Source organism: Phyllobates terribilis, unplaced genomic scaffold, assembly GCF_046119375.1.
Source record: "Phyllobates terribilis strain yellow unplaced genomic scaffold, ASM4611937v1 Scaffold_4__5_contigs__length_816908805, whole genome shotgun sequence".
Classification (NCBI taxonomy): Eukaryota; Metazoa; Chordata; class Amphibia; order Anura; family Dendrobatidae; genus Phyllobates; species Phyllobates terribilis.
Window position 1 is genome coordinate 569,623,166 of NW_027362764.1, and position 27,912 is coordinate 569,651,077.

The window sequence follows — 27,912 nt, forward strand, 5'->3', positions numbered from 1 at the left end:
TATTAGCAAAGTTAACAGGAAAGTGAAGCAACCATTTAACTTTAAATTGATCTTTAAATCACATTAATGTCTTTGTAAAAGCAGAAAAATGTTCAGTGAGAACAGTTTTTGGTTACAACACTTACTGCGTTGTGCCAAGATTACACAGTTCAAAATATGGCTTTTAAATTAGTCCAATTAAAGTGACAATAATTTAAATATCAGGCTCTTAGTGTTAAACAATATATGTGACATTAGCACTGAAGCGATCTAAGTGCAAATGAACCAGAGACACAATAGAACACTAAAAACTCTAACTAATGACTTCTTGTGAACATTACAAAATAAAATGTCCAAAAGATGTAGAAATGTTGACTGAGCATTGAAGCCGCTAATTAATGTTCATGTTAGTTTATTGTTCTGGAACTCAGTCTAAACTCCCATCAGAAGAAAGTGTGTTCTAAAGACAATTAGAAGGAGTGTTGGGGGGGGGGGGGGGGTTAATGTGAAATTATTTTTATTAATTCAAAAGTAAGCAACATTTTACAGTGATAAAAATCTATCAAAATTAATCACTGATGTATAGTATAATGTAGTGAAGAGGAATATGCAGTGGTTAAAGAGACACATGCAGCTCAATAGTCTATTGTGGCTTTAATGACTGCAGAGATTGGTACAGCAAGAGAAGCTACACTTTATTGGTTAAAATGGCAAAGTACTTAGAAAAACAAGCAACTTTGCAATTTACTGGTTATTAAAAATCTTAGTGATTTCTTAATGTTATTATTTACAGCTCATTGCATACGTTATCGGGCATGGCTTCAGTATAGCAACTCTTACTGAACACTCAAAGTGCGTACAATCTCTTTTTAATAGGGCTCGTAAGTGCTGCTCTCAAGCTGCCAAAAATCACTGCAGGTAACAGTCAACTCCTAATTCTGGCTAGCCTAATTTCAACTGTGCTCCTCCAATGCCTTGTAATTTCTCCAGCCTATGAAGTAAATAGTCTTATTGTCAACCACAGACCTTTAGTAGTAACACTGGACAAAATCATCTCTTTTGATGCACTTTGCAGATGCAGCAGTAAAGCCTCATTCAAACATTCCTGTATTACACAGATATCTGAATGAGGCTTTACGCTGGCGGAGCAGATCCATGTTTTTAATCACATTATGTGTGATACAATGATCAGCACAGCACCAGCTAACAGAATCAGCGCTGCCAGCTGTTCTCTAGGTCACTTGTCAGTATTATTTTTTATTCGCCAACAAAGTGATGTTTAACTGTGATCCTAAACTTCAGCCTCCTTTATACTTTTGCAAATCCATATGGGGGAGGGAAGGAGAAACTGACACATACAAGCAGAGCCTCTCCCCATTAACTACAATTGCAATATTAATTCGACCTAGCAGTACCTTTGACTTTCAAGGCAAATTTCAAAGAATTGCTCCCTCTAGTGTTCACAAATAACATTTTTAATGGTATAAAATCTGAAAGCCAATTAACTCCCTCATACCAATCCTGTGTTCACCTTCCTGACTAAGCCAAATTTTTATGATGTAATAATTCTGGAACGTGTCAACAAATCCCAGTGATTCTGAGACCATTTTTCCTGACATTGTACTGCATGTTAGTTAATTTAGCAAATTTTCAAACTTTGAATTTTTATGCTTAAAACCTTTTATGTCCTTAAAAGAGACACACGAGCCCTACCACAGAAAAAGTTAAATAACATTTGACACGTCTACTTTACATCAGCATAATTTCTGAAACAATATTTTATGTTAATAGAGTTAAAAGTTTATCAGCAATAGTAATTTTCCAACAAAATTTACAAGGCCATTTTTTTAAGGACCACATTACATTTGAAGTGACATTGAAGAGCCTATGTAACAGAAAATGCCCAAAAGTGACACAGTTTTAAAAAAAAATGTATCCCTCAAAGTGCTCAAAACCACATTCAAGAACACCAAAATGTTGCTCTGGCCTTTAGTTTTTAATTTTCAAAAGGGATATTAGCAGAAAATGAATTGTACAAATTTGTTACTCCATTGCTCCTCTGTACACCAATACCTCATGTGTGCTTTAAAAACTAGTTTTGAGGCATAGTGAAAATTTCAGAAGGAAAGGAACGCCATATTTGGGTTCAGATTTTGCTGGAATCATTTGAGGGTGCCTTGTCACATTGGCAAAGCCTCCGAATTGCCAGAGAAGCAGACCCCCATAAGGGACCCCATTTTATACGCTATACCCCTCAATGAATTCATCTAGGTTTGCAGTGAGCATGTTGACACCACATGTGCCTCACAGAATTTTATACTATCAGGTGGTGACAAAGGAATAATTACATTTTTACTAATAAAATGTTGTTTTAGCCCCAAGTTTTTAATTTGTATAATGGCTAATAGGAATAAATGGACCTCACAGCTCGTTGTCCAGTGTTTCCTGAGTACGTCAATACTGTACATGTAAAATCAGAAACTACTTTTCAGGCAAAATGGAAGGAAGCGCCATATTATAGTGCAGATTATGCTGTTATGGTTTATGGGTGTCATTTCACATTGGCAGAGCCTCGGAGTCGTCAGAACCCTCCATATGTGACTAGTTTTACAAGCTATACCTCTCAATGAATTCATCGAAGGATGCAGAAATAATATTGACAAAACAGGTGTGTCACAGATTTTTATACCATTGGGCGATTAAAATATTTGAGGTGTGCGTTAAGGGACAGGGAAGTAGAAGTGCTGATGATGGTGCACACAGATGGCGATGACGTGGGGTAGGTGCGACTGTGCCTGTTGCTGGAACACAAACAACACGCCCATCCACGAAACAGCTTCCTTTCCCACTTTGCAGGGATGCACGGGACACCACTTCTGAAGACACCAGTGCCAACAGGTCGGTAGGATAGCAGATAATGATTCCAGCACCACTCAGTCTTCCACACGGTCTAGTCTCACCAGCCAAGAGTCTGAATAACTTAATTCTCATCCTGATCCTCATTCCTCTCACCATCTCGAGTCCCTAGAGACCAGTGATCCCACACTAGAACACTGAGGAGCTCTTTACAACATAAATTCTTCATTTGGAATATGCAGGGTGAGAGGTCACAGAGGGACAGGAGGACATGCCATTTAGTGATGCATAAAACAGAGCAGCCACAGTCACAAGATGATGGTGGGGAACGCCAAATTTTGTCTAAGGAGGTAGATGATGAATCACCAAGTCAGGAGGACCAGGGTGCGGCGGTGGAAAACGTAGGTAGATGACAAAGTCACAGACCCAACCTAGGAAATTGGCAAGCAGAGCGAGGACGGCAGCACTAAGGGGGAAGGATCGGCAGCACTGAAACAGGAAGGAAGTGGCAGTGGGGTTAGCAGAGGGAGAAGGAGGGCAACTGTTCCGCAGAGCACTGACACTTGTGAATTTCTCCGTCAAAGAGTTAGGTATTCCCCAGTCTGGGACTTTTTAAAAAGAGATCCGAGACAAAAAAAAAAAGGATAGTCATTTGCAATCTGTGCCATGTCAAGTTCAGCAGGGGCCTGACCACTAAGAGACTAACCACCACCAGCATGATAAGGCACATCATCCAAGCACCCAACTCTGTGGTCCAAATGCATGCATCCACAATTGGTGCCAGCTGGTGACCCCAATGCTTCTCCTCTCATGCGAGGTGCTTGCCAATCCCCTGTCCGTGACACTGGTGCAGATGCCTCCCGGCTTGCACATTCTGAGGCACAATCATCAGGCACTTCCAAATCCTTGTCCCAGCACAGAGTTCAGCTGTCCCTACCCCTGGCCTTGGAATGAAAAAGAAAGTTGCCAACCACCCACCCACAGGCACAAACGCTAAATGGGAACATTTCCATGGCAAGTGGCCTGGAAATGTGGCCATTTAGGCTTGTGGAGATGGATGATTTCTGACGATTCATGACGGCAGCCGTTCCTTAGTACTCTGTCCCCAGCTGCCACTGCTTCTCCCTGGAGTAGGAGGATGTTGGCTGTAGGGAGCTTGGTACATATGGCCCACTTTATGCATCGCTGCCTTTCCAGTGACCCTCGCATTATATTCATCTCTTAGCCAAAAAAAAAAAAAAAGGAAGGAGGAGTACTGGCTGTTCACCCTGCAAATCTCTTTCCTGAGGCGGAGAGGTCTACTGAAATGGTGCTATACCAGAAGGCCATTGTGGAAAATAAGTTGAAAAAATTCCCATCAGACAACGCTAGTGGCAGGAGGTAAGCTTCTTTGCCCAACAGAGGCAGGGGTACACTGTCAAAGGCCTGAGCCAATTTCATGACATCCTCCCAGCGTCCAGACCCTGATGACTAGATATTTTTGACAAGGAGGGAAAGTTTTTAAAGATGGTTAAGAAATATCAGGCCGACAAAACTAGCATACTCCCTAATTCTTCTGAGACCTTCTACTATTGGGTCTCAAAGCTGGACCCCTGAAATGAGCTGTCCTTCTATGCCTTGGAGGTGTGGTGCTTCTCTGCTACTAGCATCTTTACAGAGCAGATTTTCAGTGCCATCGGTAGGGTGTCATAATAGAAAGGTGCTTTCGCCTGTCAACAGAAAATGCTGACAGGCTCACTCTGATAAAGCCTGGATTAGCCCTGACTTTTCCACACCACCAGATGATAGCAGCACAAAGTTTTTTAATCTTCAATATTTGAATGAAGGGTCTATGGATTACCCTGCTTGCAATTTTTGGCAGGCTTTGAACTGTGTGCAGATCTTTTATAAGTGTAGGAACACAACTACACTTTTTTCGCAATATTTGAATGAGTTACTACAGTTGGTGCCTTCAAGAGTGTATGGATGACCCTGCACTTAGCGCATAGCCTGTATGAGTCTAGAAGTTCCATTACATGAGAATTTTAACAGAATGTGTGTGAGGCCCTCCTTTCTGTGTAATAAAGGGTGTATCCGAGTCCCTCTTCCATCTAATTTTTGGCATTTCTTGCTTCTGTCAAATTACACGGAAACTTAAATTTTTTTTATAAAAACTTCAATTATGGTTTACTTAAAAAAAATAAAAAAAAATGTTTAAATCCTTTTTAGATTTTTTCCTTATATACAAGTCATTATACAGGAAAGAATGTTTAACTTTTGATTTCCTGTCGATTTTAAAATGTTTTGTCAGTCCTTAAAGTGGAGTGAAAGTGTGTCACCATTGTACTCAGCAGCAATCTGGGAGTCAGAGATGCTTACAGGAGTCTTCCCATGCGGTTCTCTTTCCAGTCATTGCAACATTTTCACTGACCCCCAGATGTCCTTGTAGGGTCTGCCAGAAAAATGCTCGGAGTTCCAATTGACTGCCACTATACTCGTTACACAAAACAAGCATCAGAGCATTAGGAATCGCTCGGTTCGAGAAAAGAGCATTTTAGTGCTTGCTCATCACTAGTCATTATCCATTTGCATAAGCCATCCTCTTTTAAACTTCAGCTTTTTCACAGACTGTTAGCTTTGCACCAAGAATCTGTTGACATTTCATTGAATCCATTTTTCCTCCCTCTATCCATGAAATGTTCCCCATGGTATTGTCTGCAACACCACCCCAAAGCATGGATTGATCTACCCCCATGCTTAAAGGATTTCCGAGATGTTCTTTACATGAAATTCAGTGCCCTTTTTTCTCCACACATACCTTTGATCATTGTGAGCAAAGAGTTCTACACTGCTCAAAAAAATAAAGGGAACACTCAAATAACACATCCTAGATCTGAATGAATGAAATATTCTCATTGCATACTTTGTTCTGTACAAAGTCAAATGTGCTGACAACAAAATCACACAAAAATCATCAAATTTATTAACCAATAGAGGCCTGGATTTGGAGTCACCCCCAAAATTAAAGTGGAAAAACAAACTACAGGATGATCCAACTTTGATGTAATGTCCTTAAAACAAGTCAAAATGAGGCTCAGTATTGTGTGTGGCCTCCACGTGCCTGTATGACCTCCCTACAATGCCTGGGCATGCTCCTGATTAGTGTTGAGCCAACCCCGTAGTGTTTGAGTTCGGTTCGGTTCGTCGAACACCCGTGTGTTCGTCGAACTGTTCGTCGAACACCGTTAAAACCAATGGCAGGCAAACAAAAACACATAGAAACACATAGAAAACACCTTCAAAGGTGTCCAAAAGCTGACAAACTGCTCAGAAGACACAACTAACACATGGAAAAGTGACAAGTACATATAGTCATGCGAAAAGAAAAGAGGTGGAGGAGTAAAAGGAGGGGGGAGACACAGATATAGGCATGTCATGCCCTTCTAAAATCCAAAAAGTGAGAAGCCGACACGTTCAGTCCGCTCCTGCCCGTGCCACCTCCGTGTCGCCGGGTTTGTGCCAGAGCCGCGGTGAACCCTGATGGCCAGCCCCCCTCTCCCAATACTGGTGCCTGTCCGCGGGTGGGTCGAGCGAGCCCCCCTGTGGTGGAGGCAGCTCTAAGCTTTTTAAATTTAAATTGTCTCTCTAATTTGAATGAATACACTTTAAATCCATTCACAAGGATCTATTGGAGAGCAAGTCTCATGCCAGCAGCCGCGTAATTCCAGCTCCAGTAGCGTCCACTAAAGCTGCTGCAGTTAGAAAGCTTTTATAAGGATCGAGCTCGGCTGTCCACTGCAAGGCACCCTACTGCCAGTCCCAGCCCCTATGCCTTGGGGTGCCTCCTGATGCTCTTCACTGAGTATCCCGTGGTCCCGAAGCATTTCCTTTGAAAAAATTAAGTGTCCAAACTACAGGTGGTGTAGCTTGCTTAACAGCCGGGATAATCCGCTGACTAGCAGACACTGCTACTAGGCACAAAGTATTTCCTGGGCTAGATGCAGTTAAAAATTTGTAATTAGATACTCTCGTTGGATGCTGAGAAAGCATTCCATAGAGTCTCCTGGCACGCCATATAGGATTCTCTTAAAAAGCTTGGGGTAGGGGTCTAGGGGACCCTTTTATAGCCAAAATCACGGCCCTGTATCACAATACGTCACCTAGGCTGAAGATAAATGGAACTGTAGCACCCTGAGGGCTCAGTTGCTACAGAGGTATTGCACCTCACCCAGAGGTGTGATATCTCACTCTCAGGTAAGGATGGAGTGTGGATCAGGACCCGACACCTGCATGCATTACACCACATTGCCGTGGGGCAGGGCGACCAATATGCCTCTGAGATGGGCACGACAGTCCCTGTCCCTGGCTGGAGTGGGGGGAGGGAACACTGAGGAAGGGGAACCCTGTAGTGCAGGAGCAGGGAGGAAGCAGTTCCTGGGTGCATTGAGAAGGGAGTATAAAAGGTGGGCACCATCTTAGTTCAGTGCAGAGAAGTCTGAGCAGAAGTGGCAGGGAGCAGGGGCTCTGCATGAGCTCTGCTCCGGAGGCGGGCTTAGTAACAGAGGCCCAGGCCTGGAAGAGGGAGAAGGAAGGAAGAGGAGCGGAGAAGGCTCCAGGAACGAGGAATGAAGGGATCCCAGGGGTGCGGACGGGCGAGTCGCCACCGCACGCCCGAATCCACCTGCGTGGAGGGGTCAGGCCAAAGGGGGAGACCGGTCCCCGAAACTAGTGGAGGCAGGAAACGACCCTCAGCTAGAAACCGGAGGCTCTGACATTTTATGTGGCGCAGCCCCTCGCTACACCCGCTAGCAAGGCACCACATACGGTCAGGGAAACTGGCGCCAAGTTTACCAAGAGGAGGCCCGAGGCAGCCGGACAGAAGGGTTGGTAAGAAAGGCCAGACAAAGGACACACAAAGGGGGTCCTGTGAAGCGCTCCAAAGTTATCTGGGAGTTGTCTGAGCCCCTCACCTGGTGAGCACAGTACGACGTGGGCAGCCGTTACCTGCAGACATGGTCTGGATAATAAGAACTGTGAGTAAAGGCCCTGGACTGCATCACTGACTCCGTGTCGTTACTGCTGCTGCCCTGCACCATCACCCCCATCCTCCGCATACACTGCCCTGAGGCTATACTCCTCCCGTGGGGAGTTATGCTACGCTCTGCTGCACCCACAACACCAGCCTCAGCGGTCTGCCCTATTCATAGAGACCTCTCCCATCTATGTTATATTAATTTTGGGCCCTTTATTGAACAACTCCATACAGACCACGGTTGGCAAGTTAGAACTGTAAGATTCACTACGTGAACCACTGGTGTTTTGTGGAAAAGCACATGTACACTGTGTTCCAAATTATTATGCAAAAAGTGTTTAGGAGTGATAAGGGAAGAATTTGTTTGTCAGTTAAACTCATTGATAGTGATGTGTGTCAGGGCTCTTTATATCACTGTAAGCAATTGCAGACACCTGTGCTAATTAGTTTGGCAGGTGTGTCCAATGAAAGGCAAGACTACTTAAGAAGGCTGTCTCACATTATTAAGCAGCCTACATTTTCTGCCAAAATGGGAAAGAAAAAGGATGTGTCGGCTGCTGAGAAGCAACAAATTGTGGAGTGTTTAGGTCAAGGCATGACTACAATCAACATTGTGCGATGATCAGGATGAAGTGTCTTGGCAATCAAGAAGTATGTAGCTGATTCACAGTACACATGTGTGCGTGCTGATAAGGACAAATTGAGGACTCTTTCCTACAGGCAATTACGTCAGGTTAAAAGAGCAGCGGCAAAAAAGCCTTGTCATAGCAGCAGACAAGTTTTTGAAGCTGCTGGTGCCTCCAACGTCCCCCGAACAACAAGATGCAGGGTCCTTCAGAGGTTTGCAGCTGTGCATACGCCATCCTGTCGACCTCCTCTATCCACTTCACAGAAGCAGAAACGGCTCCAGTGAGCCAAACATTACATGAAGACTGATTTCAAAACTATTTTGTTCACGGATGAGTGCCGTGCAGCACTCGATGGTCCAGATGGATGGAGTGGAGGATGGCTGGTTGATGGACACCCCACGCAAACACGGCTACAGCGCCAACAAGGAGGAGGTGGAGTAATGTTTTGGGCTGGAATCATGGGGAGAGAGATTGTCGGCCCCTTTAGGATCCCTGAAGGCGCTAAAGATGAACTCCATAATGTATGTGGATTTTCTCAAACAGCACTTCCTGCCATGGTTCAAGAAGAAGAACCGTGTATTTCACAGCAAGATCATTTTTTTGCATGATAATGCACCATCTCATGCTGCACATAAAACATCTGCATCTCTGGCTGATATGGGCATAAAAGAGGACAAACTTATGGTATGACCCCCATGCTCCCCTGACCTCTACCCCATTCAGAACCTCTGGAGCATCATCAAAAGGAGTGTCTATGATGGCGGGAGTCAGTTCACATCTAAGCAACAGCTCTGGGAGGGTATTCTGTCCTCATGCAAAACAATTGAAGCAGAAACCATCCAAAACCTGACAAATTCAATGGACGAGAGAGTTCAGAAGCTCCTTTCGAACAAGGGGTCCTATGTGCAAATGTAACATCACCTAGAATAAAGTTTTGAGTTGAAAACTGTTTGATTTCAGTTTCTAATAACCTGCTAATGCTTATAATTTCAAAAATGACCTTTTTTGGTCTTTATTAAAATGAAAAGGTTGATCGAAAAGTTTGGGGGATCTAAGAGTGTGGCAACCCAGTAGTCATGATTACTTCGAATTCTGACAATATGAGGGTCATGTTGCAGGTAGTGCAGCAAGAAGGCACTTATGTGTCTTGCGCATCTCGGAGCCCCAAAATTATTTTCCGGGCTAGATGCAGCTAAAAATTATTATTGATATTAAATCTGGTGGAGCTTAGTATAGATGGCCTAATAGGATCAGTGCTGCACACTGCTACAAAGCCCAAATTATTTTCCAGCCAAGATACAGATAAACATGATTAGTAATTTGAAAGCTTAAAACGGTTGGTAGGGTGATTTTAACCAATCATCAAGCTTTTACTCTCCCCAGGATGACACAGGGGTAGAAAAGTCGTTTCGGATCCATGATTTGTTCATCTTTATGAACGCGAGTCTGTCTACATTATCAGTGGAGAGCCGCGTGCGCTTATCTGTCAGCACACCACCAGCAGCGCTGAACACACGTTCAGACAGAACGCTGGCTGTGGGGCATGACAAGATCTCCAAGGCGTAAGTGGCTAGCTCCGGCCATTTATCCAGATTGGAAGCCCAAAAAGAGCAAGGGTCCAGTGACACAGTCATGGCTTCAATGTTTACTTGGAGATACTCCTGTACCATCGTCTCTAGGCGTTGACTATGTGTCAGACTTCTTGTCTCCTGTGGCTTTGCAAAGGATGGGCTAAAAAAGTGGTGAAATGATTCCGCAAAATTGATGTTACCAGCAGATACTGTGGTTCTGTTACGGTTTGAGTGCTGAACACTTGACGGTCCCACGGTTGGCAAGTTGGAACTGTGAGATTCACTACGTGCACCACTGTTTTGTGGAAAAGCACATGTAAGATTCTGCAACAGTCTCTGCTGATACTCCTGCATGCGTGCATTCCTTTCTATGGCAGGAATAATTTCTGCAAATTTACTTTTGTACCGGGGATCTAACAGTGTGGCAACCCAGTAGTCAGGATTATTTCTAATTCTCCCAATTCGAGGGTCATGTTGCAGGTAGTGCAGCAAGAACGCAGTCATGTGTGTTGCGCATCCAGGAGCACCAAGTCCCTGTTGTGTTGGTGGCGAGGTAACAATCATGCTTCCTTCCTCTGTCCTCTCCCCCCAACCTCGCACAACAGAAATGTGATCAAGGTCTCCCTCATCTGATGAGTCTTCCATCAGTTCGTCCTCCACTTCTTACTGGGCTCCTGCACCTTCCTCACTAGTTTGGCTGCTACCATGCGCCCTGGTAAAACCATCTCCCCCACCCTCACATGCCTGCCGCCTTGGTGCTGCCGACCGTCTGGACCTTGCAGATGTTAGCCCTTCCGCATACAACTCCTCCTCCTCTACTTCCTCCACCTCCTCTTGTGCCACCACCTGACTCCGAATTCTGTTTAACATGTGCTCCAGCATGTAAATCACCGGAATAGTCATGCTGATAATGGCATCGTCTGCACTAAACATCTTCGTCGCCATTTCAAAACTGTGCAGAAGGGTGCATATGTCCCTGATCTGAGACCACTCCTCCAGCGTGATTTGCCCCACCTCCTGATCTCGTTGGCCCAGGCTATACGTCAGAACATATTGCACCAGGGCTTGTCGGTGCTGCCACAGTCGCTGCAACATGTGCAGAGTTGAATTCCACCGGGTAGGCACATCGCATTTTAGCCGGTGAAGTGGCAGGCCCAACGACTTCTGTAGAGATGTAAGTCGCTGAGCTGCGGGATGCGAACGGCGGAAGTGAGCACACAGCGACCGTGCCCTCTGCAGAAGGCCATCTAGTCTGGGATAGTGGGCTAAAAATTGCTGGACAACCAGGTTCAACACGTGAGCCATACAAGGCACGTGTGTGACATTGCCCCGGTGAAGGGCCGCACCCAGGTTTGCAGCATTGTCGCACACGGCCTTCCCTGGCTTCAGGTCCAGTGGAGACAACCATTCATGAAATTGGTTCTCCAGAGCTGACCACAACTCCTCAGCTGTGTGACTCACATTTCCCAGACATTTCAAAGTAAAAACCGCCTGATGACGTTGAGCCCTACTGCCAGCATAGTAAGGAGGTGTGCAGGATCCCTTCTGCGCAGTTAGAAAGCTTGTGGCATGACCAGACAGGCTTTGGGTGCAGGTGGAAGACCGAGAGGAGGTTGAGGAGGCAGAAGCAGTGGAGGAACTTTGACATAAAGAGGATTGACGCACAACTCGTGGGGACGGCAAGACTTGGACAGCAGCCCCTTGTCCTGCTGTCACCATAGTTACCCAGTGCCCAGTCAGCGACATGTAACGCCCCTGTCCATGCCTACTCGTCCAAGTGTCTGTGGTGAAATGCACCCTGTCACACACAGAGTTTCTCAAAGAAGCGGTGATGTTGTGTGCGACATGCTGGTGGAGCGCAGGCACACCTTTCTTTGAGAAGTAGTGCCGACTGGGCATCTGGTACTGGGGCACTGCGACGGACATAAGGTCTCGAAAATCCTCTGTGTCCACCAGGCGGAAAGGCAGCATTTCTGTAGCCAAGAGCTTGCAGATGGTGAAATTCAACCTCTTAGCTTTCTCATGGCTAGGAGGAAATGGTCTTTTACTTGTCCACATCTGAGGGACCGAGGGCTGGCAATTGTGCTTAGACGGGGTTGATAAGGGTGTCCCCGGCAAACTGCCGGTCTGTGAGGAAGATGCAGGCGGACATGTTAGGTTGCCTTGATCCAAAGGTGGTGCTATCGATGTCGGACAGCGCTCAACACCAGCTGGTGTTACCACCTCCAAAGAAAATGATGACCTGCCAATCACGCTGGCTGTTGCGGGTAAAGAGGTGGCAGGTCTGCGCCCCAAAACAGGTGTGACTGCTGTCCCCCCAGTCACAGAGGATGAAGAGGTCGCGGATGCACAAGATATGGCAGACGGTGGTTGGCCCGGCCGGCTAGGCCGCATTGTAGCACACTGAGCTTCCCACTGCAACTTATGCTTCATGTCCATGTGCCGGTTCATGCATGAAGTACTCAAACTATGTATTTTTTGGCCTCTACTTAGCTTTTGCTGACAAATGTTACAGATAACATGAGTTGGGTCATCTTTATCGATCTGAAAAAATGCCCAGGCTATGCAAGGCTTAGCACCCATGCGACCTGAAGAGCCACCACGACTTGTGGTGAGAGGCAGAGTTGTGTTTGAGGATGCAGTTGTTGACGTGCTTCCAGTACTACGTCTCTGTCCAGGAAGGTGCAACCTGACCTCGTCGTCACTAGCATCTTCCTCCACCTCCTCTGCTGACCTCATCTCTTGGCTGACTGTGGGTTGACAGTAAGTGGGATCTCCAACCTCATCATCATCACCCTGTGCGTTATCACACCCGTCGTCCTCAGAGCCAACCTGTTCCTGCCCTGACAAAAAACTAAAGTTGTCGCTCCAATCAGGTATTTGAGTCTTCTCATCGTCTTCCTCATTGTCTCCACCAACAGGAGTTACAGTTTGGGAATGAGGGTCTACATTATGGTCAGAACCTTCTGCGTCTGGTCCTGGATCCGATTCATAAAGATTCTGGGCATCAGTGCAGATCATTTCCTCGTCTGGATTCACAGAAGCGCTGGAGTCGACCTCTGATTCCCAGGCTATAGTATGAGTAAACAGCTCTGCAGACTCAACCATCTGTTCTACCTCATACTCAGACGGGCAGCTGGAGATTTGGGAGCTGTGAGGAAGCAAGTGCGATTGGGGTGACACCTTTGAGGACTGGAGTATTTGTGATGTTGAAGTTGATGTGGAGGAGAGCCCACTTAAAGGAGCACTTGATATCCGTTGAAGCGCCTGCTGTTTTTGTGCCTCATCTGGAATTTGTAGCGATTGGCGTGGCCGTAAGAAAGGGATCTTATCACATTGTCCGCTAAAAGAAGTAGACATTTTAGTTTGGCTGGAAGATGGTCTTTCTTCTGCAGATGTTGCTGTTGCTTTAACACCTACCCCACGGACACAACCTTTTTTCCCCTTCCCAACACGCCTATTCCCCTTTCCACCAGCAGCAGGCCTTTTTCCACTCATTTTGGTGGTTAACTAATTCACAACTCTGGAGTTGTTTGCACAAAAAAACAATGGATGGGAACCGAGCAGAGCTGGGTGGCCAAACTGTGGTATTAGGCCAAAACTATTGGCTGGGTTAGATGCAGAAAAAAAATTATTTTTAATTTGCAACCTGATGGAGGTCAGTATAGATGGACTAATAGAGAAAGTCCCACACACTGCTAGAAGGCCAAATATTTTTTCAGAGCTAGATGCAGAAAAAAATTATATTCAGTTTGCAACCTGATGGAGGTCAGTATAGATGGACTAATAGAATGATGCTATGCCAAAAAGATTTTACTTTACTAGGTGCAGTAAAAAAATTGGTATTCTATACACAGGTGGTATATCTTGCAACACAGATAGGCTACTCCACTGACTAACACACTCTGCAATAGGCCAAAAAGGATTAGCTTTGCTAGATTCAGCCAAATGCTGTGAAAAAAACTTGCACAGCACTGGCACAGACCTGCCTGGCAAAAACTGATAGGAACTGATGTAACCTAGTCCTGAAAAGGACTCCAATTACAATTAGTCTTTACTCCCACAATCTATTTAAGAGCACCTACCTGCCTGATAAAAGTCGTAGGAAATGCTGTAACCTAGTCCTTAAAAGGACTGCAATCACAACTATTCCCTACTCCCAAGCTATCTGTAGATTTGTGCGAAAATTGGCTTGAAATTAACAAGGTATAGCGCACACAGCAACAGTGGTGCCATCTAACACGCAGCTGCAGCAGTGAGAAAATGGTGGTGACGGGGAAAATGGCTTGGTCTTATAGGGCAAGGACACGTGACATACACTGCCAATGACACATGCCCTTGCTTGTGTGAAAAAAAGCACTTCGCTCCGTGTGTGCGCTGCTGATAGGCTGACAGATTGCACCTCCCCACTGTAAATGCGGGAAAGAGAAAAAAAAATGGAGATCTTCATTATTCCTGCAGAGATCCATCCCCTGCCCCTCCCCCCACCCCGCTGTACACTCAAACTGCGTATTAACATTAATTTTCATCATTACTGAGAAAAAATCCAGTTATGATTTTGGTGCACGAACAGTTATCGAACATAACCTCGAACAGCCGAATTTTTCTCAAATCGTTCGTGTTCGCCGAACGGCTCGAACACCGCCCAAAACAGCTCGAATTTGAGATTGGCGAACAGTTCGAGTCGAACAACGCTCATCTCTACTCCTGATGAGGTTGCGGATGGTCTCCTGTTGGATCTCCACCCAGACCTGGACTAAAGCATTCGCCAACTCCTGGACAGTCTGTGGTGCAACTGGACGTTGGTGGATGGAGCGAGACATAACGTTCCAGATGTGCTCAATCGGATTCAGGTCTGGGGAACGGGCGGGCCAGTCCATAGCTTCAATGCCTTCATCTTGCAGGAACTGCTGACACACTCCAGCCACATAAGGTCTGGCATTGTCCTGCATTAGGAGGAACCCAGGGCCAACCGCACCAGCATATGGTCTCATAAGGGGTCTGAGGATCTCATCTCGGTACCTAATGGCAGTTAGGCTACCTCTGGCAAGCACATGGAGGGCTGTGCGGCCCTCCAAAGAAATGCCACCCCACACCATTACTGACCCACTGCCAAACCGGTCATGCTGATGGATGTTGCAGGCAGCAGATTGAGCACATGTGGCAGTCTGGAGATGCCGTGGAGAGCAGTGTGAATCTGCTTTCATCTGTGAAGAGCATGGGGCGCCAGTGGCGATTTTGCCAATCCTGGTGTTCTGTGGCAAATGCCAAGCGTCCTGCACAGTGTTGGGCTGTGAGCACAACCCCCATCTGTGGACCTCGGGCCCTCATGCCACCCTCATGGAGTCGGTTTCTAACCATTTGTGCACATTTGTGGCCTGCTGAAGGTCATTTTACAGGGCTCTGGCAGTGCTCCTCCTGTTCCTCCTTGCACAAAGGCGGAGGTAGCGGTACTGCTGCTGGGTTATTGCCCTCCTACGTCCCCCTCCACATCTCCTGGTGTACTGGACTGTCTCCTGGTAGCGCCTCCAGCCTCTGGACACTACGCTGACAGACACAGTAAACCTTCTTGACAGAGCTCGCATTGATGTGCCCTCCTGGATGAGCTGCACTACCTGAGCAACTTCTGTGGGTTGTAGAGTCGGTCTCATGCTACCACGAGTGTGAAAGCACAACCAACATTCAAAAATGACCAAAACATCAGCCAGAAAGCATTGGTACTGAGATGTGGTCTGTGGTCCCCACCTGAAGAACCACTCCTTTATTGAGGGTGTCTTGCTAATTGCCAATAATTTCCATCTATTGTCTATTCCATTTGCACAACAGCATGTGAAATTGATTGTCAATCAGTGTTGCTTCCTAAGTGGACAATTTGATTTCACAGAAGTTTGATTTACTTGGAGTTATATTCTGTTTGAGTGTTCCCTTTATTTTTTTGAGCAGTATATTTTAAACCTCATTGGTCCACAGGATTTGTTTCCAAAATGTATCAGGCTTGTTTAGATGTTCTTTTGCATACTCCTGGCGCTAAATTTCACGGTGAAGACGCAGGAGAGATTTTCTCCTGACGACTCTTCCATGAAGGCCATATTGGTGCAGGTGTCTCTGAACAGTAGAACAATGTACCACAACTTCAGAGTCTGCTCAATGCTTCTGAAGATTTTTTGTAGTCAAGCGGGGGTTCCGATTTACCCCTTTAGCAATTCTACGAGCAGCTCTCACTTTAATTTTGCTCGGTCTTACAGACCTTATCTTGACCTCCACTGTTCCTTTTAACTGCCATTTCTTAAATTACATTTTGAACTGAAGAAAGGGCAACTTGAAAATGCTTTGCCATCTTCTTATAGCCTTCTCCTGCTCTGTGGGTCTCCACCATTTTCAAAGTGCTAGGCAGCTGATTAGAAGAGCCCATGGCTACTGCTTTTGGTACAAAGTTAGAGGAGGTGTCAAGGGTGTTTCAGGGTTGACAATTGTCTCTTCAGCGAGGAAGAGGACTAGAACTCTAGAGCCACCTACAGGAAGTAGCAAACCTAAAAGTCAATAGTGACCCTTTAACGAGCCTTATCACATGACTTAGGATAAAAAGCCAAGACCAGAAACTCAATTTGCCGACACTGTGTTTCGGGGTACTCACCTCGTCAGTGCAAAGTGTGAGTTCTGGTTTGGCTGAGAGGTGTCAGACCGGTATCTAAGGGGTAATATTTCTCCTTGCGGAGAACGACATGTTTGTCAAGGTGAGGAGACTTTTAAAGCTGCAATGCTCCTCTGGGCAACTAACTTGCAATTGTCATGAGTGATAATGCCCAGAACATTTTGGCTACCTTATGGTTAGGAAAAATAATGCACGCTCAATGCATGGCCCACATCCTGAATTTAATAGTGCAAGATGTCTTTCACAAATGTCAGCTCACTTCGATAGAGAATATATGGCAAAGCACGTAGTCTTGGCTACGCAAAAAAAAAAAATGGTGGCATAGCACTAGAGATGAGCGTTGTTCTACTGGAACTGTTCGCCAATCTCAAATTCGAGCTGTTTTGGGCGGTGTTCGAGCCGTTCGGCGAACACGAACAATTTGAGAAAAATTCGGCTGTTCGAGGTTATGTTCGATAACTGTTCGTGCACCAAAATCATAACTGGATTTTTTCTCAGTAATGATGAAAATTAATGTTAATACGCAGTTTGAGTGTACAGCGGGGTGGGGGGAGGGGCAGGGGATGGATCTCTGCAGGAACAATGAAGATCTCCATTTTTTTTTTCTCTTTCCCGCATTTACAGTGGGGAGGTGCAATCTGTCAGCCTATCAGCAGCGCACACACGGAGCGAAGTGCTTTTTTTCACACAAGCAAGGGCATCTGTCATTGGCAGTGTATGTCACATGTCCTTGCCCTATAAGACCAAGCCATTTTCCCCGTCGCCACCATTTTCTCACTGCTGCAGCTGTGTGTTAGACGGCACCGCTGTTGCTGTGTGCGCTATACCTTGTTAATTTCAAGCCAATTTTCGCACAAATCTACAGATAGCTTGGGAGTAGGGAATAGTTGTGATTGCAGTCCTTTTAAGGACTAGGTTACAGCATTTCCTACGACTTTTATCAGGCAGGTCTGTGCTCTTAAATAGATAGATTGTGGGAGTAAAGAATAATTGTAATTGGAGTCCTTTTCAGGACTAGGTTACATCAGTTCCTATCAGTTTTTGCCAGGCAGGTCTGTGTCAGTGCTGTGCAAGTTTTTTTCACAGCATTTGGCTGAATCTAGCAAAGCTAATCCTTTTTGGCCTATTGCAGAGTGTGTTAGTCAGTGGAGTAGCCTATCTGTGTTGCAAGATATACCACCTGTGTATAGAATACCAATTTTTTTACTGCACCTAGTGAAGTAAAATCTTTTGGGCATAGCATCATTCTATTAGTCCATCTATACAGACCTCCATCAGGTTGCAAATTGAATATATTTTTTTCTGCATCTAGCTCTGAAAAAATATTGGGCTTCTAGCTGTGTGTGGGACTTGTTGTATTAGTCCATCTATACTGACCTCCATCAGGTTGCAAACTGAATATATTTTTTTCTGCATCTAGCTCTGAAAAAATATTGGGCTTCTAGCTGTGTGTGGGACTTGTTCTATTAATCCATCTATACAGACCTCCATCAGGTTGCAAATTAAAAATAATTTTTATCTGCATCTAGCTCTGAAAAAATATTTGGCCTTCTAGCAGTGTGTGGGACTTTCTCTATTAGTCCATCTATACTGACCTCCATCAGGTTGCAAATTGAATATAATTTTTTTCTGCATCAAACCCAGCCAATAGTTTTGGCCTAATACCACAGTTTGGCCACTCAGCTCTGCTCGGTTACCATCCATTGTTTTTTTGTGCAAACAACTCCAGAGTTGTGAATTAGTTAACCACCAAAATGAGTGGAAAAAGGCCTGCTGCTGGTGGAAAGGGGAATAGGCGTGTTGGGAAGGGGAAAAAAGGTTGTGTCCGTGGGGTAGGTGTTAAAGCAACAGTAACATCTGCAGAAGAAAGACCATCTTCCAGCCAAACTAAAATGTCTACTTCTTTTAGCGGACTATGTGATAAGATCCCTTTCTTACGGCCACGCCAATCGCTACAAATTCCAGATGAGGCACAAAAACAGCAGGTGCTTCAAAGAATATCAAGTGCTCCTTTAAGTGGGCTCTCCTCCACATCAACTTCAACATCACAAATACTCCAGTCCTCAAAGGTGTCACCCCAATCGCACTTGCTTCCTCACAGCTCCCAAATCTCCAGCTGCCCGTCTGAGTATGAGGTAGAACAGATGGTTGAGTCTGCAGAGCTGTTTACTCATACTATAGCCTGGGAATCAGAGGTCGACTCCAGCGCTTCTGTGAATCCAGACGAGGAAATGATCTGCACTGATGCCCAGAATCTTTATGAGTCGGATCCAGGACCAGACGCAGAAGGTTCTGACCATAATGTAGACCCTCATTCCCAAACTGTAACTCCTGTTGGTGGAGACAATGAGGAAGACGATGATAAGACTCAAATACCTGATTGGAGCGACAACTTTAGTTTTTGGTCAGGGCAGGAACAGGTTGACTCTGAGGACGACGGGTGTGATAACGCACAGGGTGATGATGATGAGGTTGGAGATCCCACTTACTGTCAACCCACAGTCAGCCAAGAGATGAGGTCAGCAGAGGAGGTGGAGGAAGATGCTAGTGACGACGAGGTCAGGTTGCGCCTTCCTGGACAGAGACGTAGTACTGGAAGCACGTCAACAACTGCATCCTCAAACACAACTCTGCCTCTCACCACAAGTCGTGGTGGCTCTTCAGGTCGCATGGGTGCTAAGCCTTGCATAGCCTGGGCATTTTTTCAGATCGATAAAGATGACCCAACTCGTGTTATCTGTAACATTTGTCAGCAAAAGCTAAGTAGAGGCCAAAAAATACATAGTTTGAGTACTTCATGCATGAACCGGCACATGGACATGAAGCATAAGTTGCAGTGGGAAGCTCAGTGTGCTACAATGCGGCCTAGCCAGCCGGGCCAACCACCGTCTGCCATATCTTGTGCATCCGCGGCCTCTTCATCCTCTGTGACTGGGGGGACAGCAGTCACACCTGTTTTGGGGCGCAGACCTGCCACCTCTTTACCCGCAACAGCCAGCGTGATTGGCAGGTCATCATTTTCTTTGGAGGTGGTAACACCAGCTGGTGTTGAGCGCTGTCCGACATCGATAGCACCACCTTTGGATCAAGGCAACCTAACATGTCCGCCTGCATCTTCCTCACAGACCGGCAGTTTGCCGGGGACACCCTTATCAACCCCGTCTAAGCACAATAGCCAGCCCTCGGTCCCTCAGATGTGGACAAGTAAAAGACCATTTCCTCCTAGCCATGAGAAAGCTATGAGGTTGAATTTCACCATCTGCAAGTTCTTGGCTACAGAAATGCTGCCTTTCCGCCTGGTGGACACAGAGGATTTTCGAGACCTTATGTCCGTCGCAGTGCCCCAGTACCAGATGCCCAGTTGGCACTACTTCTCAAAGAAAGGTGTGCCTGCGCTCCACCAGCATGTCGCACACAACATCACCGCTTCTTTGAGAAACTCTGTGTGTGACAGGGTGCATTTCACCACAGACACTTGGACGAGTAGGCATGGCCTGGGGCGTTACATGTCGCTGACTGGGCACAGGGTAACTATGGTGACAGCAGGACAAGGGGCTGCTGTCCAAGTCTTGCCGTCCCCACGAGTTGTGCGTCAATCCTCTTTATGTCAAAGTTCCTCCACTGCTTCTGCCTCCTTAACCTCCTCTCGGTCTTCCACCTGCACCTAAAGCCTGTCTGGTCATGCCACAAGCTTTCTAACTGCGCAGAAGGGATCCTGCACACCTCCTTACTATGCTGGCAGTAGGGCTCAACGTCATCAGGCGGTTTTTACATTGAAATGTCTGGGAAATGTGAGTCACACAGCTGAGGAGTTGTGGTCAGCTCTGGAGAACCAATTTCATGAATGGTTGTCTCCACTGGACCTGAAGCCAGGGAAGGCCGTGTGCGACAATGCTGCAAACCTGGGTGCGGCCCTTCACCGGGGCAATGTCACACACGTGCCTTGTATGGCTCACGTGTTGAACCTGGTTGTCCAGCAATTTTTAGCCCACTATCCCAGACTAGATGGCCTTCTGCAGAGGGCACGGTCGCTGTGTGCTCACTTTCGCCGTTCGCATCCCGCAGCTCAGCGACTTACATCTCTACAGAAGTCGTTGGGCCTGCCACTTCACCTGCTAAAATGCGATGTGCCTACCCGGTGGAATTCAACTCTGCACATGTTGCAGCGACTGTGGCAGCACCGACAAGCCCTGGTGCAATACGTTCTGACGTATAGCCTGGGCCAACGAGATCCAGAGGTGGGGCAAATCACGCTGGAGGAGTGGTCTCAGATCAGGGACCTATGCACCCTTCTGCACAGTTTTGAAATGGCGACGAAGATGTTTAGTGCTGACGATGCCATTATCAGCATGACTATTCCGGTGATTTACATGCTGGAGCACATGTTAAACAGAATTCGGAGTCAGGTGGTGGCACAAGAGGAGGTGGAGGAAGTAGAGGAGGAGGAGTTGTATGCGGAAGGGCTAACATCTGCAAGGTCCAGACGGTCGGCAGCACCAAGGCGGCAGGCATGTGAGGGTGGGGTGGTTTTACCAGGGCGCATGGTAGCAGCCAAACTAGTGAGGAAGGTGCAGGAGCCCAGGAAGAAGTGGAGGACGAACTGATGGAAGACTCATCAGATGAGGGAGACCTTGATCACATTTCTGTTGTGCGAGGTTGGGGGGAGAGGACAGAGGAAGGAAGCATGATTGTTACCTCGCCACCAACACAACAGGGACTTGGTGCTCCTGGATGCGCAACACACATGAGTGCCTTCTTGCTGCACTACCTGCAACATGACCCTCGAATTGTGAGAATTAGAAATAATCCTGACTACTGGGTTGCCACACTGTTAGATCCCCGGTACAAAAGTAAATTTGCAGAAATTATTCCTGCCATAGAAAGGGATGCACGCATGCAGGAGTATCAGCAGAGACTGTTGCAGAATCTTACATGTGCTTTTCCACAAAATACCAGTGGTGCACGTAGTGAATCTCACAGTTCCAACTTGCCAACCGTGGGACCGTCAAGTGTTAAGCACTCAAACCGTAACAGAACCACAGTATCTGCTGGTAACATCAATTTTGCAGAATCATTTCACCACTTTTTTAGCCCATCCTTTGCAAGGCCACAGGAGACAAGAAGTCTGACACATAGTCAACGCCTAGAGACGATGGTACAGGAGTATCTCCAAGTAAACATTGAAGCCACGACTGTGTCACTGGACCCTTGCTCTTTTTGGGCTTCCAATCTGGATAAATGGCCAGAGCTAGCCACTTACGCCTTGGAGATCTTGTCATGCCCCGCAGCCAGCGTTCTGTCTGAACGTGTGTTCAGCGCTGCTGGTGGTGTGCTGACAGATAAGCGCACGTGGCTCTCCACTGATAATGTAGACAGACTCACGTTCATAAAGATGAACAAATCATGGATCCGAAACGACTTTTCTACCCCTGTGTCATCCTGGGGAGAGTAAAAGCTTGATGATTGGTTAAAATCACCCTACCAACCGTTTTAAGCTTTCAAATTACTAATCATGTTTATCTGTAACTTGGCTGGAAAATAATTTGGGCTTTGTAGCAGTGTGCAGCACTGATTCTATTAGGCCATCTATAATAAGCTCCACCAGATTTAAAATTACTAATCATGTTTATCTGTATCTTGACTGGAAAATAATTTGGGCTTTGTAGCAGTGTGCAGCACTGATCCTATTAGGCCATCTATACTAAAGCTTCACCAGATTTAAAATTAATAATAATTTTTAGCTGCATCTAGCCCGGAAAATAATTTTGGGGCTCCGAGATGCGCAAGACACATAAGTGCCTTCTTGCTGCACTACCTGCAGCATGACCCTCATATTGTCAGAATTCGAAGTAATCATGACTACTGGGTTGCCACACTCTTAGATCCCCCAAACTTTTCGATCAACCTTTTCATTTTAATAAAGACCAAAAAAATGGTCATTTTTGAAATTATAAGCATTAGCAGGTTGTTAGAAACTGAAATCAAACAGTTTTCAACTCAAAACTTTATTCTAGGTGATGTTACATTTGCACATAGGACCCCTTGTTCGAAAGGAGCTTCTGAACTCTCTCGTCCATTGAATTTGTCAGGTTTTGGATGGTTTCTGCTTCAATTGTTTTGCATGAGGACAGAATACCCTCCCAGAGCTGTTGCTTAGATGTGAACTGCCTCCCGCCATCATAGACACTCCTTTTAATGATGCTCCAAAGGTTCTGAATGGGGTAGAGGTCAGGGGAGCATGGGGGTCACACCATAAGTTTGTCCCCTTTTATGCCCATATCAGCCAGAGATGCAGATGTTTTATGTGCAGCATGAGATGGTGCATTATCATGCAGAAAAATGATCTTGCTGTGAAATACACGGTTCTTCTTCTTGAACCATGGCAGGAAGTGCTGTTTGAGAAAATCCACATACATTATGGAGTTCATCTTTAGCGCCTTCAGGGATCCTAAAGGGGCCGACAATCTCTCTCCCCATGATTCCAGCCCAAAACATTACTCCACCTCCTCCTTGTTGGCGCTGTAGCCGTGTTTGCGTGGGGTGTCCATCAACCAGCCATCCTCCACTCCATCCATCTGGACCATCGAGCGCTGCACGGCACTCATCTGTGAACAAAACAGTTTTGAAATCAGTCTTCATGTAATGTTTGGCCCACTGGAGCCGTTTCTGCTTGTGTGAAGTGGATAGAGGAGGTCGACAGGATGGCGTATGCACAGCTGCAAACCTCTGAAGGACCCTGCATCTTGTTGTTCGGGGGACGTTGGAGGCACAAGCAGCTTCAAAAACTTGTCTGCTGCTATGACAAGGCTTTTTTGCCGCTGCTCTTTTAACCTGACGTAATTGCCTGTAGGAAAGAGTCCTCAATTTGTCCTTATCAGCACGCACACGTGTGTACTGTGAATCAGCTACATACTTCTTGATTGCCAAGACACTTCATCCTGATCATCGCACAATGTTGATTGTAGTCATGCCTTGACCTAAACACTCCACAATTTGTTGCTTCTCAGCAGCCGACACATCCTTTTTCTTTCCCATTTTGGCAGAAAATGTAGGCTGCTTAATAATGTGAGACAGCCTTCTTAAGTAGTCTTGCCTTTCATTGGACACACCTGCCAAACTAATTAGCACAGGTGTCTGCAATTGCTTACAGTGATATAAAGAGCCCTGACACACATCACCATCAATGAGTTTAACTGACAAACAAATTCTTCCCTTATCACTCCTAAACACTTTTTGCATAATAATTTGGAACACAGTGTACATGTGCTTTTCCACAAAACACCAGTGGTTCACGTAGTGAATCTTACAGTTCTAACTTGCCAACCGTGGTCTGTATGGAGTTGTTCAATAAAGGGCCCAAAATTAAGATAACATAGATGGGAGAGGTCTCTATGAATAGGAATTCCTAAGTATTTGATACCCTGTGAGGGCCAGGCAAAGGGAAAGTTGGACTGGATGGAATCCTATATGGATTTGGGGAGGGAGACATCGTGGGCCTCAGACTTCGCTGCATTGATTTTAAAATTTGACCATGTAACAAAGTGATCTATTTCAGCCATAACAGCATGGATGGATATATGTGATTGAGTGATATATACTAGGACATCATCAGCAAATAGAGAGCACTTGTACTCGGTGCCTCCCACCTCAATCCACCTAATATTGGGGTTATGGCGAATTGATGAGAGCAGGTGCTCCGTCACTAGGATGTATAAGAGAGGGGACAGAGAACATCCCTGCCTTGTCCCATTGGTGATTGTGAAAGGTGATGAAAATGTTCTGACGCGCCCCCTGGGCCTTGGGACACCTGGAGCCGGACCCTTTTTGGTGGATGCTGGTGGTTGTAGTCTCCGTGGCGGCAACCCGGTTCCGTGGCTCAGTGAGGTCAAACCAGTGGTGGAACTATTTATGTGGTTTTGATGTTTAAATGTCCGACTACGCCACCCGTGGATTGCGGTCAGAGTGAACCGCCGCTCCAGGGCAGACCGCTGAGGCTGGTGTTGTAGGTGCAGCAGAGCGTAGCATAACTCCCCACGGGAGGAGTATAGCCTCAGGGCAGTGTATGCGGAGGATGGGGGTGATGGTGCAGGGCAGCAGCAGTAATGACACGGAGTCAGTGATGCAGTCCAGGGCCTTTACTCACAGTTCTTATTATCCAGACCATGTCTGCAGGTAACGGCTGCCCACGTCGTACTGTGCTCACCAGGTGAGGGGCTCAGACAATTCCCAGATAACTTTGGAGTGCTTCACAGGACCCCCTTTGTGTGTCCTTTGTCTGGCCTTTCTTACCAACCCTTCTGTCCGGCTGCCTTGGGCCTCCTCTTGGTAAACTTGGCACCAGTTTCCCTGACCCTATGTGGTGCCTTCCTAGCGGGTGTAGCGAGGGGCTGCGCCACATAAAATGTCACAGCCTCCTGTTTCTAGCTGAGGGTCGTTTCCTGCCTCCACTAGTTTCGGGGACCGGTCTCCCCCTTTGGCCTGACCCCTCCACGCAGGTGGATTCGGGCGTGCGGTGGCGACTCGCCCGTCCGCACCCCTAAGATCCCTTCGTTCCTCGTTCCTGGAGCCTTCTCCGTTCCTCTTCCTTCCTTCTCCCTCTTCCAGGCCTGGGCCTCTGTTACTAGGCCCGCCTCCGGAGCAGAGCTCATGCAGAGCCCCTGCTCCCTGCCACTTCTGCTCAGACTTCTCTGCACTGAACTAAGATGGTGCCCACCTTTTATACTCCCTTCTCAATGCACCCAGGAACTGCTTCCTCCCTGCTCCTGCACTACAGGGTTCCCCTTCCTCAGTGTTCCCTCCCCCCACTCCAGCCAGGGACAGGGACTGTCGTGCCCATCTCAGGGGCATATTGGTCGCCCTGCCCCACGGCAATGTGGTGTAATGCATGCAGGTGTCGGGTCCTGATCCACACTACATCCTTACCTGAGAGTGAGATATCACACCTCTGGGTGAGGTGCAATACCTCTGTAGCAACCGAGCCCTCAGGGTGCTACAGTTCCATTTATCTTCAGCCTAGGTGACGTATTGCTATACAGGGCCGTGATTTTGGCTATAAAAGGGTCCCCTAGACCCCTACCCCAAGCTTTTTAAGAGAATCATATATGGCGTGCCAGGAGACTCTATGGAATGCTTTCTCAGCATCCAACGAGAGTATCTAATTACAAATTTTTAACTGCATCTAGCCCAGGAAATACTTTGTGCCTAGTAGCAGGGTCTGCTAGTCAGCGGATTATCCCGGCTGTTAAGCAAGCTACACCACCTGTAGTTTGGACACTTCATTTTTTCAAAGGAAATGCTTCGGGACCACGGGATACTCAGTGAAGAGCATCAGGAGGCACCCCAAGGCATAGGGGCTCGGACTGGCAGTAGGATGCCTTGCGGTGGACAGCCGAGCTCGATCCTTATAAAAGCTTTTTAACTGCAGCAGCTTTAGTGGACGCTACTGGAGCTGGAATTACGCGGCTGCTGGCATGAGACTTGCCCTCCAATAGATCCTTGTAAATGGATTTAAAGTGTATTTATTCAAATTAGAGAGACAATTTAAATTAAAAAGCTTAGAGCTGCCTCCACCACAGGGGGGCTCGCTCGACCCACCAGCGGACAGGCACCAGTATTGGGAGAGGGGGGCTGGCCGTCAGGGTTCACCGCGGCTCTGGCACAAACCCGGCGACACGGAGGTGGCACGGGCAGGAGCGGACTGAACGTGTCGGCTTCTCACTTTTTGGATTTTAGAAGGGCATGACATGCCTATATCTGTGTCTCCCCCTCCTTTTACTCCTCCACCTCTTTTCTTTTCGCATGACTATATGTACTTGTCACTTTTCCATGTGTTAGTTATGTCTTCTGAGCAGTTTGTCAGCTTTTGGACACCTTTGAAGGTGTTTTCTATGTGTTTCTATGTGTTTTTGTTTGCCTGCCATTGGTTTTAACGGTGTTCGAAGGTGTTCGACGAACAGTTCGACGAACAGTTCGGCGAACACACGGGTGTTCGACGAACCGAACCTAACTCGAACACTACGGGTGTGGCTCAACACTACATAGCACCACTTGTTTTGTGATATCGCAAACTGTTGGGAGTTCCAAGCTGTATAGGTTACATCCTTAGTACTAACAGCGTACAGTAGTAACAGACTACATCATGCAAAAGTCAAACTAGAGCGTGGGTTACTTTGAGATAATATTTGCAGCTAATGAGGGATGCGTGTTGCCTGCTTTAGCTTTTTGAAGTAGTAACAAATTTTGTCAGTAGAGATATGTGTGGAATCAGTGGCGTAATCCCACTGATATTTATCCTAGAAAAAACATTCACCAGCATGCAAGAGGTGATGAGAGGAAGAAAACCCATTTTGCACCTGTTTGGCATCACCCTGTGTTTGCTAGGAACACATTCTAGGTGCATGCCACTTACTGCAGAATTTGGAGGAGCAGGTAGAAGAGGATGACAGACAGAGTGAAAACTATGACCACTACGATTTTGTCCATGAAAACCAACTCTCACAGTGGGGTTATGACAATGAAATATGGGTCCCTCGGTCTTGCTGGTGGACATGGAAAGCCGTATGCTGCAATGCTTGTGAGAGGACAGGCATATTGTAAACATGAAGCACAGTAAAGGATTATTGGATAGTCATGCTTTTAGACCCTTGCTAAAAATGAGACTAGAGGGAATTTTTTCCAGCTTCCAAAAAAAAAAAAAGTCCAAAATGGCACACTTCCAGGATAAGTTCTATTACCTGCTCTGCAAATCTTTCACCAAGCAAACACTTATTCTCCACACGATTGACCAGCAGACCAGTTTACGATTCAGACACAAAGTTACTCCGCCTGTGCCAGCATTAGGGGTGCAAACAGTAGCCGAGGCAGCATTGTCAACACCTACAGCATATTTGAGGTTGTTTCTGCCACTGCAACAATCTGGTGCACTTCAGCAAACACACATGCATCCAAGTTCAGTCATACTAGACTGCATTTTTTCTCAGGCAGATACCCTAAGCCCCAATCCCATGATTTTCTGGGTTAACAAACTGCACCAGTTGAAAGAACTTTCTCAGTTTGCTATGGGAGTACCCATCCAGCCTCCAGGGTCATGTCAGAGAGGATATTCAGTGTGGCTGGTGGTTTTTTCACACCAAAGTGGAGCAGGTTATCTGCCAAAAGCATAGCAAGCCTAACATTTGTTAAAAGGAGCCAGGCATAAATCAGTGCAGAATTTCA